Here is a 13,536-nt window from a genome sequence, read left to right as displayed (position 1 = left end):
GCTGCTGATCACCGGCTTGTAAAGCCAACTCATTCATCACAAAATATTTCAAAAGACTAAACTGAAACAGAACAAATGAATTTGAAGAAGTACAGGAGGTGCAGCATTAGCCTTGGAGAACGTGTCAGTTGTTAAAAGGACAGCTATGGTCCTGCCATTAATTTATTCATCTAAATTTATTCCTTTGCTTTATTAGTGGCATTCTCCAGATCCTCAAAAATCCAGGAGGGTAGCTTGAATAAGGTATTGGAAGACCTAATTAAATACTCCTTACTGAAGGTGATTTTTACTAAGTGAGCCCCTAAAGGGAGCGGTCAGCCTGTTTAAACTGTGCGCGGGAGAACTTCAAGGTGATAAGCTTCAAAAAACTGCTGGAGTGAGAGGAGGTTATTTCCCCAACTGCTCTAACTCAGCAAGAAGTTCCATCAGTTGTGCAAGGGGGCCATGTGCTCTGCCTTTGCCACCTTCACTTTAAATACTATGAGAGGCCTTACTGCTTTTAAAAAGTTTTCATCCTCCTCTTTGATCCTTCACTACTGCTGCAGTCAAGAAGACAACCTTCAAAGTACACAGCCTCACAAATGAAACCACCAAGTATGATGATCTCTGAGGAGATGGGGAGCTGACACAGAACTGAGTAATTCACACTTTAAAAAAAAATCAGGAATTATGCAGCAAAAGTAGACATCTTAACTTCAATGTATTTGTCATTTGGCCAATGGATCATCTCCAAGTGGCTCATTTTTTCCCAGAGTACTTCCTACAAGTTAGGTATGGGGCACCTTGACAGAGGTTGGGAACAAGGGCAATACAGAGGGAATAAAATTCTCTGCAAGGTGCCCCAGGTGGTAATTTGGTTTTGCCAGCGTCATTGGGTTTTCTAGCAGGGTGAAAATGTATAGGTCAGAAAAGTGAGACTGTATTTTGCTGAAAATTGCATTTGACTGCTATATTGCTTATTTCCTCCTCCTCAGTCCAGGACCAAAACTAGAACTTGAACACAAGTTTCCAAGACTTGAAGGCAATTCTTTACCTAGAAGTGAAACTTATAACATCTTCAGGCAACTGTACCTTCAAACTATGCTTGTACTTCACTAATAAAGCATGTCTCATGTGAAATATTCCTATATATATGTCCTAATTTTCACACACTTTTGTATCAATATGCAGTTGTTACACAAGATTTTCGTATCTTAAGATGAAAAATATACTTATCTATTTTGAGCTGCAGGAAATGCAGTGATATTTTGTTGTAACCTATCTTGGTAAATAGAGGGTAAAAAGAAACACACAGTCCCAAGTTATTTCCTCTCTCATTGTAGAAAATTCAATCTTTGCAGGGAGGGGAAAAAAAAAAGAGAGAGAGTTATTTCAGATAACAGCATTTTGCTCTTTCCTTCTACAGAGAGAGTCTATTTCTCTACCTGCCACCCTTCCTCAAGCCCAGGTAATGAGATAAAGCTTGCTGTCACAAGCTTGCGTAAATAAGGCATATCAGCTACTCTACAACTCCCCTTCCATGCAATGGAAAAAAGCTACTGCTTCGTCATCAACCAGTCTGCTGCTAGCCAGTATGAAAGTAATGTGAGGAAGTGATCAGTAGATTAACATCATGCTAATAGCTAGCTCTAAGTCAACACTTTAGTTACTTAACCCCTTTCAGGGAGCAGCTGACCACCGCCAAGATTTATGCTCTGATATGGAGGTGAAAAGCCGTGCACCAACAGCATTGTTTTATATGCAAGAACCAAGGCACATGCACACACTCTTGCTCACACACCCTCTGCCTGCAAAGGTTATTCATCACCACAGCAACCTCTCAAAACAAAGGTGGAAGCCAATTCAAACAGCCCTATTCCTCTGATGACAGAGGATGAAGGGTGCTCTCTGCCTGCACCCTTCAGGGGGCTTTGTTTGCTTGGGTTTGCTTTTATGTCATTGGATCTCATTTACTAATTTAATTTTCAGCAACCCAGCATGCATGCCCAGAGCAGAGAATGGCTGTACTTACACATTAAACAAAAAATATTTCTATAGCCTTGGTTAAAAGGAAAGAGAAGAACTGGCTGATGGCTGATTTGCCACATGGCTGAGCAAATGCCATACTCTATTACACGTACCCACTGTCACCCCACCTTCCTCACACCCTCCCCTACATACCAGGAATAGCTGCTTTAAAATAAACACCCCACCTAAATCCAAGAAAAACCCCAACCTGTTTAACTATCATTTCTTCCTCCTTCTCCCCTCACCACTCCCTTTCTTCACATCTTTTTTCACTCCATGGGAGCTTAACGATTTTGGATATATGTTAAAAAAATCTGACCAAGACAGTAAGATAATTGTAAACTTAGCACGAACAAACAGCGGAGTGTCTCGTCACTCCTCGAATCTGGAAAGAACAAACCCCCACCCTTCCCCGAGTCGCTTGAGGAAAGCGATTACGATAATTTCTAAACCTTTTCAACTACAAGCCAGGAGAAAAAGCCCGCTGTCTGTAATGACAAGCTGTCAAACTTGGTGAGCAATGTGGCTCTGATTCGTGACACTGATCCTTCACCTGCAGAGTGGAGCACGTGGGCATCAGCAGCCGCACCGCATGCAATGACAATATTCAAAATGCCCAGATATCTCTGTTTCTCCAACAGCAAATCCCTCATCTGAACAGCCACCTCTCGATGTGAGAATGCCCTCCCTATCTTCAGGATTTAAAAGACAAGGTAACCATGTGTTTTGAAATATAGGATTTAAAAACCCCAATGGTTCCTAGGAATTTTATTTTTTAAATGGAAAGTGCGGGTGATTAGAGCAGATAAAATCTCAAAGTTTAAGTCCCATTTACTCCTATTGAGAACTGTTAAATTTTGCTGCAGTGAAACCACCAAAAATAAATATCTAGAAATACCTATCTTCAGTGATACCACGGATCTAAGCAAAATGTATGCTAAAAAAAGAGTGGTTTGATTTATATGAACTCTTTAAGTATACATATTTCTTAAGTTTTGAAATATTCATTGATAGCTGACCACTAATGCCCATAATTGAAAACAACTAGAAATGGGAGAGAAAAAAAAAAAAAAAAGATCAACACAAAAAAAAGTATGAGAAAATTTAGGTTACAGATGAAGATTCAAACTGCAGTTTCAAAAGAGGAAGCTGCATCTGCAGGTAGCAAAAAGCAATACAGTGGAATTGAAAGCAAAGTGCAAAATGTCTAGTAACCCCAAGTGCAGGGCACCCTCCACATACGCTGCACTTGAAGCTCTATGCTCTATTACTACAGTGCTCTCAGAAATAGAAAAAAAAAAAAAAAAAAGGACAAAAAAAACCTGCATTTGAGCTCACACACATTTCTTAAATTCAGCCATAGGCAAACCCATCAAATCAGATTTATTCATAGCACAAGGTGATTTACGTCACCGTGTAATCACTACTTGACATGATAAGCAGGCATTGGCTGACTCAATCTTTATGCGTGCAGTGAATTTTCAAGGTACTTTCCTGATGATCTTGGGTTTTGAATAAATTCTCTCCACATAAAGATGATTTCCCACCCACGCTACACAGAAGCAAAGGTTTTTACCTTCTCTCCCATCCTGGTATTCAAGCTTGTAAGTCAGACTGGGACCACAGATATGACAGACAGCAACTAGTTTTATATTTGGGACCTTCCTGACCAAGACACAGACATGCTTTCACTGCAAGAGAATAATTTTATCTACATGAAATTATAAGGCTTCTAGAAAATCTGTGGTCTCTAACTTCTAACAATTGAAAACACATACTGGTGAAAAAAAAAAAAAAGTGCACCTAACCAAGTGATAACGATTTTAAATAAAAAACATTGCTTCAATTACTACCTTGATTTCTCTATTTCTACACAGCCAGAAAAGCAAGTGAAACAATTTAAAAACCTTTCTTTTCCACATCTTCTGGAGTTAGAACTAAAGTTGTTTTATTATTTAAGTGCTGGGGTTCAGAGTTCTCAAACAGTATAGAGGAACTGCATCTGCCTTCAGTGGTTCCCAAGATAGCAGCTGTTACGCTTGAACTGAAGCAGGAAGAGCAGTGGTAATGAGTAAGGGGAACTTAAGGACAGGTTTCTTCCATCTTGCAAAAATATGAAGGATACTTTAGTACCAAATTTGTTTTTCCAAACTTTCCATTAATTAAAACATACTGCTTTTAGTCTGGTTTAATAGACAACTGGACCTTGACATAACACACTTGAGTTCCTTCTTCTGCCTTTGCCTCCTCCAACAGAAAGCCAGAATTACCCTCATAATTTTTCATGCCAGAGTAATTTTCCAACTCTGCTGCTAAGAGAGTTAACTTGTACAGCTCAGTATGGCACTGACCTCCAGGTTTTTATCGAAGTATTCCAACAAGCACTCTTAACAACGTAGTAAGAATCTGAATGAGTTAGACAAGAGCCTGGGATGTGTATTTCCTTCTCATGCCCATCCATACAAGAGACTCCTTTTAACTTCTCAAGAAGATAACTTCAAGTGGTTCTGCTTAAAGCACTGATCTTCAACTCTGATGTACGTAAGAAGATTCAGTATGTGATGCTGAGCTGCATTGTGCCAATGCTTTCGCGAGACTCTATCCATGTACAGAGAGGATACTTCCTCCCAAATTTCACAGAGATGTTTAAATGATTAGCAACAGCTAAAGGCACACATGTTGTTTTTAATAGGGAACGTGTGGTTTGCAGACCAGGCTGCATCTCATCAATAATTCCTTGGTGCAACACTCCTGAGAAGACAGCAGTCAGCCCAGCGTGGCAGTGTTTTAAATAAAGCAGAGTGTTACAAGGTGCAAGGCAGCACTCCACACATTTGCTGTCAAAGAATCACAGCATTTCAGCTGCTGGAAGAAGCAGATTGCCATTGTTTTATGAAGGAAAATCACAGATGGGAGAAACTGACTGCAAAACACCTTCCCCTCAAAAAAAATTGCTAGCTATTTTCTTTTACAGAGGAGGTATATGTAGTATTGAACTCAAGGTAGGATCACACTTTGAAGGTCAAAACAAGTATACTCAATTTTTTACAAAGCATCTTCAAAAGGGATCTGGGGATTATGTTTGTCTGCACACAGCCACACAGATTTAAGCAAGAAAAAAAAAAATGCACTTGCATAAAAGACTTTGGGAAGTTTCAGTTTCTATTCAGTTAGAAAGGCAGTGAACGAGTGTGTGCTCACACATACATTTGTAATCATCCTCATGCTGAGAGCAGCCAGTCACCACTACTGTTATCAGAGTCCCACAGCTTGTATTTCCAGGCTGTGAAGCACTAAGGCAGAGAGTATAAACCCTCCTCTGATTAAAAAGGCACAGTGCTGTTGTCTAGTACAACACACCAACTGCTACAGATTTGACGTTTTGCCTCACCAGGATCTTACTCATTCAGTAGAGGGAGAGGAAAAAATAATCCATAAACATACAAACAAAGAGTAAGGATTTCCTAAGATTAGCTGGTAACCTGGATCAGTCTAATTTTCTCTAAACTCATCAATCACCCTCTGGGGAAAACAAGCAGGGCATGCAAGTCTTTGCATCCAGAAACTTACAGTTTGCAACAAGATGCCAGTTGTTAAAGAGACAGAGAGAAGCTCTCCTTACGTACAACTCACCAGCTACCACCTGTGCAAATGCCACGTGCCTGGGATTAAAACTTCAGCCTGGGTAGATGCTGTCCCTGCCACTGCTTGATTCAGCTCAAGTGCCTGGCATCTCTCCAGCATCACTCAGAAGGCTGCTGCCCGACAGGACAAATCACTGGAAAAAACAGAAAAGAAAGAGGTTCAACTATGCAGTTCTACTGTGCATTATAAAATCTTGCTATGCTCTGACTTCTTAAACTGTGATTTCCCTTGCCATATGAAAGGGAGAAGTAGATTTCTCATTAGAGTTCATCCACTACTTTCAAACGTGAACTTTCTAAATACGAGCAATATCAAGAATAATTCCTCTGAACAATTAACAAGAACCTCATAGTCAGGACACCTGGACAACGTCCACCCAAATCCCTGCTTTCAAGCACATTTTGGGATTGGATCCCTCCTCAAGGGTGGGGTGAGTAGTCTACAAAGCTGTGGACCTGACAGCTGGGAAAAAGAGTGTAACACATTTGTAAACACGTTTTTTAAAAGCTTGGTCAAGCACAAGGATGAAGGTATTGGTGAGAGTGGAGCACGTCTCACCTCACACCCCCGTCCCCATTGGGAAGCAGCCGCTGCCCACACAGCCCCTGTGCTCCCAGCACAGCCCAGGGTTGCGCTCACAAGGCACCAGCAGCCACATGGCCTGAATGGGAAAGAGACAGGAAAAAAAATGTGTTTGTATTGAGAGAAACTGGGGACAGCTCAAAAAACTCCCTACAAAACAGTGGAGGTGGAGCCCACAGGGCACTTGAGGAAAGAGGATGCAGGAAAGGAAAAATAAGGTAAAAACCAAGATGAAATAAGTCTGAGGAAGAAGGTAGTGAATAGTGTCACTTTTAAATTTTTTTTTAAGGTAACAATTATGGTATTCTCCAATTTTCTCCTCAAATTTTTGCCACCCCTTGATTTTGAATCTGACATTTAAGAGTTCAGACAAGCTTAGTCCTTTTCTGCTTTATTTCTTCAGTCACATCCAACACTTTGTTCTAACCTGGTTATACATACAAGTCACTTTCAGCTTCATAGCTGCACCATCTCAGGGTGCTGACCAGTCCTTCAAATTTTGCCAAAACTGCCCTACTTACAGGTGAATTTTCTCATGAGCTACTCTCTTTTGGACATCATTTTGACATGATCCCAGTTTCGTGCCTTCTATGAGAGGTCCCATTCTCCCTCCCTTACAGGGCAAACCCTGCAGTGATGTTTTCCATTTTAAGATAAATCCAATTAAACATAATTAAAAAGTAAAGATTGATTTAATACAGCAACAGAACCAGGAATAAGCAGTAACAAGTCAATCCATTACCAGGGCAAGCAGCAACAGGTCAATTCAGTCAATCTCAATTGATCCAGTATTTGCATATTCATATAGGAAGTAATATATTCAGTTAGTTTATGTACTGCACCTTATCACATTTCTTACTAATCTGATCATATTATAGTGGTGGTTTATCTGGTAATCACCCAATTCTGTCTAAAACCTAATATTCTAATATTTTTGTGGGAGCTAGGCAATAAATGGTTTGTTGACTAGGAAACCCAAGCTGAAGAAAGCACAACACACAGGCAGAAGACATTAAGACAGCACAGCCTGCCTTCCATCCACACCTCATTTCCCAGGCCCAAGCCTCGGCCTTTCCCAGCTCACTGGCATCACACAAGACCCTCTACTTCATCATGTTCATTTTCTCCCTTGCAAAACATGGATAAAGGTGACAGCGTTCTTAATAAAATACAAGTGAGGAGAAGCAGCCTAAGAGCCAGGTCTGGCTAGCAGCACATCCAATGCTTACCAATACCCTGGGGTCAATGTGAGAGGCTTGACATTGGTTTCAGACAAACCAAAGTCAAACGTTGAAAAAGCAACAGACCAAAAAGCCTCAGGAGCAATCACGACCTTTGTGTGTAGGTGTCTCTCAAAGGGCAAGGGGGCGGACACAGCCACCTGAGGATATGCCAAAGAATAAACAGGGGCATGTTCAAAAGTTGCCTCTAAATCAAACCGGGTTACCTATAAAGCTCTGAGCCAGGGAAACAGGCTTGGCTGCACGCATGTATATACATATATATATATATACACACATATATTAATATACGTATATGTGTAATAAAGAGGACAGACTACACCTCTTTTCCAATAGTAACTTGTGATCTCAGCATCTTCTTATGCAGAATTGAATTCTTCTCAGTAGTACGGAAGAACTAAAGAATTTTGCTAAGAAATAACATACTAAAAACTAGCACATTCATTGTTTCCAAGCTCCTTATCTCCTAAATTTGTGACATGTTTTGGGATTCTCATCTGAAAGCCAATGTAAAACAGAAAAGGAAAAAAAAAAACAGAATTCACTGGTGAGTCTCAGAGCTCCTCCTTGCTAATGTGATTTTACTGTTTGCAGTCCTGGACATGAACACAGTTAATGAATAATGACTGTGCAAATAAAATATCAGATAATGATGGGAGGGGGAGGGAAAGTGAAATAATTGCATGTGTGGCTTGGATTGGATTTGACATCAATTAGAAAAATTGATGCCCTTTTAATTATAGGAAAAAAGGCTTTACTAGAAAGATAAGACAGACATGACAATCAAAACACTTTAGTCTTTAGATTTACACATATGGATATTGAAATTTTGCGAGGTTGGGGTTTTTCAGTGTTTGGTTTGGTTAGTTCATCTATTTTATATATATAATTTTTAAAACAGCTTTTTCTCAAAATTGCATCCAAATGTGTGTGTAAATCTTCAGTTCACTTCAAAGCTGTTACAGCAGAGATTTGTTTGGATAGCATACATGTGTGGTTTTATCAGCCTCTGGGAATATTACTTATTACAAGTAGGACTGCCTCCTACAAGGTACAAGATATCTTTCATTTCCCTTGTAATAAGAGGCCAATTAAGTAGGAGTTACAGCCACTTGAAGAATGAGCCCAATAACCTATTAAGATCACTTAAGATCCTCCCCTAATTGGTTCCATTGAATAGATTAGGTTAGTGCAAAAGTAACTGCAGCTTTGGACAGTGAATTTGAAAGCATTATAACTAGGCTCAAACACATCTTTATTAATCAAAATACAAAGCATTACAATCAATGGTTTTGCCAATGAGAAAAAGGTTTGTTTATTCCTGTAGCATAAAAATCTGTGCTTTGGGATTTGATGAACTCTTGGAAAGCATTTTCTGCATCCTACTGCCTGTGGAAGCATTTTCCTTGCAAAAAGTTGTCAAGATGCTTGAAGAAGTGGTAGTCGGTTTACAAGATTTCAGGTGAATATAGCGGATAAGGCAAAACTTTGTAGCCTAATTCATACAACTTCTGAAGTCTTGGTTTTGTGACATGCAGTGCGGTGTTGTTGTGGAGAAGAATTGGGCCCTTTCTGTTGACCGATGCCGGCTGCAGGCGTTGCAGTTCTCTGTGCATCTCATCAAATTGCTGAGCAGACTTCTCAGATGTAACTGTTTCAACGGGATTCAGAAAGCTGTAGTGGATCAGACAGGCAGCAGATCACCAAACAGTGACCATGACCTTTTTTGGGTGCAAGTTTGGCTTTGGGAAGTGCTTTGGAGGTTTTTCTCAGTCCAGCCACTGAGCTGGTCGTTGCCAGTTGTAGCATGTCACAATCTGATCGAGAAATGATTTGTTGTTGCTGCACAGAAGAAGAGAAGACTACACTTCAAAATTATTTTGATTTTCAGTCAGCTCATGAGGCACCCACTTCTTGAGCTTTTTCACTTTTCCAATTTGCTTCAAATACCAAATGACGGTAGAAGAGTAAATGTTGAGTTCTGTGGCAACTTCTCATGTAGCTGTAAGAGGATCAGCTTCGATGATTGCTCTTAATTCATCGTTGCAAACTTCCAACGGCCAGGCACTGTGCTACTCATCTTCAAGGCTCTTGTCTCCTTTGCAAAACTTCTTGACCCACCACTGCACTGTACACACATTAGAAGTTCCTGGGCCAAATGTGTGGTTGACATTGTGAGTTGTCTCCACTGCTTTACGACGCATTTTGAACTCAAATAAGAAAATCGCTCAAATTTGCTTTTTGTCTAACTTCGTTTCCATAGTATAAAATAAATATAAAACGAACTGCAAGTAGTAAGTCATTAGCAAAAAAAACCCAACCAAACAAAAAAACACGCAGAAAGCAAGAAAAGTGCTTTAAAATTATGTATAACATAACCACATTTATTTAAGAATGTATTCCAATATCAAGCAGCAAATTTCAACAATGTAAAAATGGCAATTACTTTTGCACCAACCTAATGTTTTCAAAAGAGGGCACAGGAGATTGCTCCCTGTTTGATTAAGGTTGCAAAGCTCATGGTTTTTTCCTTGCTTTTATTCCTGATTCCAGCTGCACATGCCAAGCCCTCATAATGTGAGAAATGGCTAATATAAGCACATGAAACACACTGTCCTCAATACTCCTTTAGTAAGCCGAAGTAGGGGGCATCCTTCTACAAAAATCACACACAATTCCTCAACTACCCAATAAATAAAAGTCCCTCACAGTTCTCAATGTTTTACTGCTCCTCTATTTCTACATCTCTTTTCCAGTCACATCAACAACTGCACAGCCCATATTTACATGATCATTTCTAAAATGAGATATGACCACTTTGGAGTAAGTGCTATTTTATAAACAACCTCTACTATCCTACAATTATAATCACCATTTCTGTTATTCAGTATCTTTCATCTACAGATCTCAAACATTATTGAAAAGATTTAATCTTATTGCCCAACTACATCTGCAGATGTGATTTACAAAGTGAAAGCAAAATTATATAAGGCAGACCAAGAGGTAATTTAAAGTAAGGTATCTACAAAGAATAGTGTCTGTGCCAAGAGACTGTATTGGTTTTCCAAAGAGAGGACAGAATGTTCTCTTCCAAAGAACCACAAAACAAACTTCCTGAACCAATGTGAGTTTTCTTTTTGCTTGTATTTAATCCAAGTAAGTGTGACCTAGCCAGACTTAATAAATAAGGGGGACAAAAAAAAAAAAAAAAAAAATCATCAATTTGGCACAGCCTTGTCTTGAAAAAGGACAGTCACACCCTTCAAAGTGACTGAAACTGGCCACCTGAACAGACAGACCTAGAACCGCTGCTGTTCTGTGAAATTAGGAATAATAGCCTGAACAGTTTAAAAAAAAAAATAAAAAATAAAAAATTGCACAACATTCTAAGCAGCTGTAATTAACTTTTTTGGTTTGTTTGTTTTTTGTTTTTTTTTTTAATGCTAGCTAGTCATATAACAAACAAAAAAAATAGAAAAAAAAATCCCCAACTTCAGCTCAGGTTTTACCTCCTTTTTGTCATTCAGAATTTGATGGGTAAGTCTAAAGGGAAAAGTTTCTTTGCAATGCAAAGAGAAAAACATTACTAGTAAGGTCAAAAGAGATATCATTTATTGTGATGTTTTTGTAAACCCTGTTTAGAAATAGTAATGGATTTAGAGTTAAAAATATACATACATGAATATAAATATACACCCTCTACCCTACATAAGGACAAGCCCCCCAAAAAACAGTCTACAACAGTTCTGTTTACATGTACTTTTGTGAAAGTTTCTTGACCAACAGAAATCCTCATTTCACAAAACATACAATCCAAAACTACTTCCAGAACCAGTAGCAGTGCAGTTTTTTCCCCCCAAAGTGCCACAGGTATAGTTGTCATATTTGCCACACAAACATCCACCTCTTCTTACAGCCTCATGGGCTAAGATGCTGCACAATTTTGCCTGAAATGGGCAAAACGCTAAAAGAGATGGAAACCTCCACACAACTCATATACCAGTCTGACACTTCTTAAAAGATTATATTCAACAATATAATTTCAAACCCCTGCACTACAATCCCACTGTAGAAGAATTAATATATCCCCCCAGAACTGTAAAAGCCATAAAAAAAAAAAAAAAGACAGAAACCTGATGGAAAGACAAAAGAACTGCAAAATGTAGTTCCTGTTACTTATACTGATGCAGAGTTTCCCAAATCTGAGTCAGATGTCTAAAAGTTGTCCATCCTCATTTCTTCAGAAGTTCAAAATTGCTATAATTTTAATATTATTGTTCTTACTGGCCTTTGAATGTTTAGACCTTCCTTGATTCTGTACATTCATGCCAGACTTGGTTTATTAACAGCTAACTTAGATTATTTCAGTGCCTACTTACTTCTCACTGTTTCCTTGTTTATTTTTATCTTTTTCCCAGCTTCAACTTCTTGCACAGTGAACAAGGAAATCTATTTCACTTTTAGGTTCCTCCTACCACAGTATATAGGTTTCAAGCTCTACAAGGATCGCGTTTATTCATTTGAAAACCAATCAGTACAACTTCTACTGTATTTTTAAAATAGGAAGCGAATTATATTAGTCTCAGGTTTCATCAAAGTTGTTTTCTATAATATTCAGCTTGGATTCACTTGAAAATTTGAGCACATAAAATTTTCACTGGCAAATATATTCATATATAAACCCTTAATCTCCCTACCAAAGGCATATCTTAGTAGGATTTCTAAAATTATTGGTTTTTTTAAATCGAAGTAAAGAGAGTTTACTAATAAAAGACATTCTTAAGTTTCTCCCTTTCTGAATTCAATCAATGGTTGGTCTTATATTCCTGCAGACCCAGGATTTCTTGTTAGTGCTATAGAAGACAAATCTGTCTCTTTAGGTGTATGCATGTGGTAATCAAACAAAACTGAGAGCAGCATATTATTCAGGAAGTCTAGATTGTCTTCGAATACAATTACAGACTTTAAAAGGATGCACATAGAGGGTATCACAGTGGGGAACAGACACACAGACATTAGCAGCTCAAGCGCATAAATTCCCTGCCTACTCCCATGAAGAGACATCATAAGATTGTGAATGCTCTTAAAAACTACATCAAGTCTCAGACCTTTGACAAGGACTGAAGTACCTTAAAAGATCCATGGGAAGCACCACATATGTTATCAGAAAAAGCAGTAAGAAAAATAATTTATTTTTTGGAATGGAGCTAGGGGTGTGAGAAGGGGAAGGTTTCTTTGTAGTCACTCTGAAGGGTGTTCAGAGCAGAGCTGCTCAGCCCTTCATTCTCAGACTTACCACATTCGTTGTGACTTGAAGAGCCTATCAAATAATGATTTCCAGACACTACCTTGTGGCAAAAACACCTATCATACCCCTGTTCACCATGCCAATAGTTTACGTTCCCCTTACACCACCCAAAGACAATTAATTTACTATTGGCTTAGAAAGGAACGTTGCTTGCCACAGGTGCTCAGAGCAGCAGAAACCAGGCCAAGAAAAGTAACTGTGCTAGTTCTTCCAGCTGACCTTTTTTGCTTGATTATCCTGTTCAGTAAAAAAAACACTGACAACAACACACAACCAGATGACATTCCACAGAAATAGGGAAACAAAGAAGTTATGCGTGGACTGGGGTAAAACAACATCCATCCTTTGCATATCTCAGCATTAGAACCTACCAAAACATCCACTGTCCTCAGTAGCAAAGAAAATTAACTTTTCCAGCTGCCTCCTATGACATCCTTCCTTTGATAGCCCTCTTGTAAAAAGGAGAGCTGAAATAATCCAGGTAACTGTCCCAATGTAGCCTGAAATTCAGGTTCCTTTTCTTTTTTCAGAAAGGCAAAGCACGCTATACAAAATGTCCAGTATCCACACTGAAATTTAACAAATAAACTTGTTTAGAAAATTTGCTAATCTTGCCGTGTGTAAATTTATTCTAGCTCATTCGTCTTGTGAGACTTCTACAGATGTGGAGGAAGGAAAACAGGAAAAAGGGAAACCCTTCACAAGGAGAAGGATGGGGATGCAGCACGAAGGAACAATCATTAACTAGATAGT

General features: G+C 39.0%; 1 protein-coding gene across 6 annotated transcripts in view; it reads right to left on the bottom strand.

The window, feature by feature from the left end:
• The window catches only part of EPS8 (EGFR pathway substrate 8, signaling adaptor), a 142,348-nt gene that overhangs the window by 101,257 nt on the left and 27,555 nt on the right, over positions 1–13,536 (bottom strand). For 4 of the 6 annotated variants that reach the window (XM_082076274.1, XM_082076281.1, XM_082076273.1 and 1 more), the window contains exon 2: positions 5,641–5,785. The gene's annotated coding sequence lies outside the window, so the exon portion shown is untranslated. The other 2 variants (XM_082076275.1, XM_082076277.1) reach the window with 2 other exon arrangements.

Source organism: Streptopelia decaocto, assembly GCF_964273445.1.
Source record: "Streptopelia decaocto genome assembly, chromosome: 1".
Taxonomy (NCBI): Eukaryota; Metazoa; Chordata; class Aves; order Columbiformes; family Columbidae; genus Streptopelia; species Streptopelia decaocto.
Note: the sequence above shows the minus strand (reverse complement) of the source record. Positions and strands in the feature narration are given on the sequence as shown.